The sequence below is a fragment of the Myotis davidii genome, unplaced genomic scaffold (assembly GCF_000327345.1).
Source record: "Myotis davidii unplaced genomic scaffold, ASM32734v1 scaffold162, whole genome shotgun sequence".
NCBI classification, from domain to species: Eukaryota; Metazoa; Chordata; class Mammalia; order Chiroptera; family Vespertilionidae; genus Myotis; species Myotis davidii.
This window is the reverse complement of record NW_006300036.1, coordinates 2,408,663-2,414,336: the sequence shown is the minus strand read 5'-3', so window position 1 is coordinate 2,414,336 and position 5,674 is coordinate 2,408,663.

Here is a 5,674-nt window from a genome sequence, read left to right as displayed (position 1 = left end):
AGCATACATTTTAACCTAAAAGTATTATTCCACAGAGAATTAGCTTTGTTTCTCCTTGCCTTTTGATGTATTGTTTCAAAAACAAGACATGATATTATAATTTCTATTCCAAAAACTGATGGAATAAGAACATATAGAAAATTCTATTTTCAGAGGGAAGAAACACAGTACAAAGATAATATTTTCCCTCTTATGTAGAGTTATGTAATATCTTTATTTTTTAAATAACATATTGAATTTTATTTGTTCCTTATTTGTCTGTAAGTTTAAATCTTACCTGAAAGTTAAGCTTCTTTAAAGTACACAGTTTAATCTGTTTCTTACAAGTTCCATTTATAATAATACACATTTGCTGAGAACTTACAAAATTATTAGGTAGTAGTATTATTTGAACGCATAAGTTTAAAGTAATATTATTTAGGAGTTGAATCTTTAATGTAAACAAAAATGTGAAAGTTAATTTTTTTTAAAAAAAAGAAACAAAAAACCCAAAACCCATCTAACTTGACTGACACCAACAAATAACATGGGGTAAGGGGGAAAGATCAACCAAAGGACTTGTATGCATGCATATAAGCCTAGCCAAGGACACAGACAACAGGGGGTGAGGGCATGAGTGGGGGGAGGGGATAATGGGGGGATAAGGCCACACAGGTAATACCTTAATCAATAAAGACAAAGGATAGATAAGAAAATTGAAGCAAAAGAAAAAAGGGATAGAATAAATAAAGATGAAATAAAGGGAAAAAAATAAAATGGTCATAATTTTGTCAAGAAGTCACAATGTATTTAAGAGTTTGTATCTAGATATGTGGGCTGGCAACCTAAATTTCTCAAATTCATCCAGCATTGTAATCAACAATATGCTTACTGTAAGGAACATACATTAGTTAAGGTTTGAGCACAAAAACTATAACTGTAATTTTTCACTTTTCTGAAGAATGACAAATTATAATACTAGTCAGCATGAACTAATGACTATTAATCATATTTCAAAAATATTTTTAAAAGCACTCATTTTCAAGAAGTCTACCATTTAAATTCTAGCATTAAATTCTACCATTTTTGTTTACTTTTTCATGGATTTTGACATCATCTATTAAATAAATATGAAAAATTCATTTTAATGTCTATAGACACTTAGATATATTCAAACTAAATTGAATGAGAAAGGGAATTATGAGCATATTTCATAGTATACATTTGCAAACTGAAATATGTAATGGATCACTTCCCAGGAAAAGGTCCACAAGTAAAATTGTGCTCCAGGAATTATCTGGATGAACCAACAACTGGATGTAAGTGATAGTCCATAGTCAATTAGTTGATAAAACAAATTTTTATTTTGAGGCAGTAAGTAGTTATGTTGCAGCATACTCCACACTGTCCAAGAAAATGGTCACCAAACCATTCTTATGAGTATTTAATTAAATGTGTCTGGTTAATAACGGTTCTTTGAGAAACCTAAGGCTGAAAATTAAGAGAAGCCATGCACTTGGGCATCTGATTGACACCACTTTTATTTAATATAATAACACCCATTGAGCTCAATGGAGAAGTTCATAATAGCCTTTATTTACATTTAATTAGCACCTCTCTAGATTAATTCCTCATTTTATAAACCTAATATAACCTTTATACTAGAAAATGTGAATCAAATATGATAACAAAATGTACCTGGTTATTTTAATTAATCTGTCTAAACTGAACATGCCACTTCAAATTCACAAAGATCAAGCTTTATGCCACCTTAGACTTCTCATCATGTTAATTGGCTGCTCTGCTAGAAAATGATCTTTATATTATTCTGACTCTGTGGCAAGTAGTACAATCCCAGTTGGTTATAATGAGCACACAGAGTAAACATATAATCTTTATTTCAGATATTTATTTATTTATTTATACTAGAGGAAAATGGAGTATTAATATTGGTCAACTAAAATGATAAAGTATAGATAATTAAAAATAATTTTCTATGTTTCCCAAAATTTTCTATAATGAACATATATTTTTTAAAAAAATATTAAAAATTATTACATGTATAATTATTTGTACATGTAATACATATATAAAATCTGTCTTGGAAATCAAAGAAAAACATTTATCATATATATTTTCTACTCTTATTCTACTTGATTTCAACATTAATAACGGTGAAGGTGAAAAGCAGGTCAAGAAATATGAGCCCATGTGAACCTCAATGGTTTGGATAAAGGATAATAAGACAAATAAATATGTGAATCAATGAATGTTATATATGCTTTGTCCTTTTGGGAATGTCACTGGTAACATCAAATACAGAGTGCATGTAGCTTTCCAAAATGTCTCTTTTTTTAATGGAAGTGTTTGTTCTTTTATTGTTCTCATTGAATTAGACTCAAGATAACATACTTACCATCTGATTCTAAGATTAGGCAATTTCAGAGGCACATTCCACTAATTTGTGATTATCAATTAGCTATATTCAGACTAAGAACAAAGAGAAACAATCTAGTTAAGGAGACAAAGAATTCAAAGTGTAAAATCAACAAGTGAAAAATAGCACCCAAAAGAATGTTATATAGTTTAGAAATTCTATAAAATGAAGTTTATGATGTCATATCTTAATTGATTCTGTAAATTGAGACTGATGCCAAAGGCAACCAAAATTTGTGCCAAAAAAGAAGCGTAAGATGTAATTTTAAATTTCTCCTGATAATATTTTCTCTACTCAAGAACTTAATGGATAATATTATCATGTTACAGAAGTAATTGTTTTGCTGTCATATCTGACAATGAGATTTTAAAAATTGCAGTGTTCTTGCTAGAAAAAGCAGAGTTACATTTAAATTTCAAAGTTCATTTTTAAGTGAAAATTTTACTTCATATGTGTGAGACATTGTTTTTTCAGTTTTTTTTTATCTTGTTTTCTTGATTGCCCCAGTGATGTCTTATAGCATCCTTTTCTCCAATCTTTAACTGTCATCTTTAATTATAGACTATCGCTAAAATAAACTCCTATAATTTGGGGCTACAGACAGGGACAAATTATTCTCTAGAGAAATAGGGAGGAAAGCAATGATTAAATAAATAAAAAACCAACTGGGAAAACTTTATAAATCTTCATAAAATGTTGACTAACCAACATTCCTTTTACTCCAACATTTGATAACAATATTGTCCCTATTTTGTCAAGTATAAATAGAGACTGCCCGTTAAATGAGTGTTCAGAGTCCAGTGGGATTCAATGGAAGACAGCAGCATTGCAACCAAGCTGGGAAACAGGAAACTTGGGCTCAGCTCTTGCTCTATCTCTGCTTAGTTCTGTGCCTTTGGGTAAAGCATCATTTTTTGAGTCATTGCTTTTTTTCATCTGTAAAGACTTACTTGATCTGTCTGATATGGGCATCCCCTTGAATTCCTATATGTACAACATTGATGGGTAACACATGAGTAATCTCACTTAAAGACAAACTTAAACATAAACAAGATCATATACCAACTTGGAATAGTACATAATGTAATCTGTTGATTAGCTTTTCCCCACTCCTTATTTTGTTGATTGTCACTAACTAGTATTGATGTCTTCTTTTTACTTAAGTTCAATATTATGGTCTGTATGTTTACAAGCTACACCATGCACACATTGCACAAATAACAAGGGAGAATCCATAAAGACATTTTATTTTTACTTTATGTTTTTTGTTCCATAAAGACATTTAAAAGTAAGTCTCCTTTGATGAGTTGTCATATTTGAAAAGAAAGATAAAATACAGAGCACTGGGAATTAGCTTAACTACATGCATATCACACCTTCCTTTATGCCAAAAAGTTAGGGCTAGCAAGCAATCTGTGTGTTGTTTAATATTACAAACTTACTACTTTCCAGCTGAAACCCCTGTGATATTCCCAATACTATATATAGTCTGGAATTTTTAAATTTCCCCAAGGAGAGTAGAAATTGTATACAATACCCAATGGTATTAACACTATCATAATAATCATTTATGTTATATTTTTTGGGGGAGGGTAGTAGTACAGCATCTTGGCTAAGAACAAGAATTTGACCTGGCCAGTGTGGCTCAGCAGTTGAGCATCAACCCATGTACCGAGAAGTCGCTAGTTCAAATCCTGATCAGGGCACATGCCCGGTTGGTGTCTCGATCCCCAGTAGGGAGCATGCAGAAGGCAGCTGGTTGATGTCTCTCTCTCTCAATGATGTTTCTACTTTATCCCTCTCTCTTACTTTCCCTCTAAAATCAATAAAAACATACAAAAAAGAGAACAAGAATTTGGCTGTGAAACTTAATAATGACAAGTTTTTGTTTATATGGGCGACAAAGCAGGGATAAGAGTGTACTCATTTTGTGGAGTTACTGTGGTTACTAAGTGAGATTAAGTAAAAATATACATATAAAATGCTTATCATCATGGTGGCTTTTATAAGCTTTTATGTAAATGAGATTAGCCAAGGAAAACATTACAATATTTAAAAATTAAATGGAATTTTCCCAAGTATTATTGTTTTTTTGCTATTAAAGTTTTTTAATTTTAATTAAAATACCTTAAAATTCATCTGTTTAAGTGTACAAGTCAACATAACAGTTTTAAATAAATTCAAAAAGTTTTGCAACTGTAACCACTATATAATTATATAGCATTTTGATCAACCCCTCAAAAAAATTTTATAGCTTAATCTATATTCTGTCTCTATGCATGTATTGTATCTGTGCTGAACATTTCCAATAAAGATAAGATAATATGCTGTCTTCTGTGGCTGGTTTTATTTTTAGCATAATATTTTCAAGTTTCATCTATGTCATAGCATGTATCAGTACTTCACCTTTTATTGATGAACTAGAGGCCCAGTGCATGAAATTTGTGCACTTGGGGAGGTCCCTCAGCCTGGATTGCCAGAGAGCGCAGGCCAGGCCAAGGGACCCTACCAGTGCACTATTGGGGCCGGGGAGCAATGTGGGAGGTTGGCCAGCCAGAGGAGGGATCATGGAAGGGCTCCAAGGTGTGTCCAGCCCATCTCATTCAGTCTCAATTGGCTAGATCCCAGCAGCAAGCTAACCTACCAGTTGGAACATCTGCTCCCTGGTGGTCAGTTGAGTGACCTTAGCATATCATTAGCATATTATGCTTTGATTGGTTGAACAGACAACCAGACCACTAACACTTAGCATAATAAGCTTTTATTATATAGGATGATAATTTTTATTATGTCACAATTTGTTTATCCATTCATCAATTTTGATGGATATTTTAGATGTTCCTACTTCTTGGCAATTATGAATGATGCTACTAAGAAGATTCATGTACAAGATTTTGTGTGGATATATGTTTTCATTTTTTTGTGGATAAAAACATGAGTGGAATTGCTGGGGTTCATGCGGTAATTCTGTCTCATATTCTAAAGCACTTCTAGAAGGTTTTTCAATGAGATTGTACGATTTTACAATCCTACTAGCAATATATGAGCGTTTTGATTTCTCCACATTTAGTCATCACTGACTTATTCCTGTGGTTTTTAGCCATCCTTGTGGGTGTGAAGGTTTAATTTATATTTTTAATGATAATAATATTGAAAATTTTTTCCAGATCTTAGCTATCGTGAATTGTGCTGCTATGAACATAGGGGTGCATGTATCCTTTCTGATTGGTGTTTCTGGTTTCTTGGGATATATTCCTT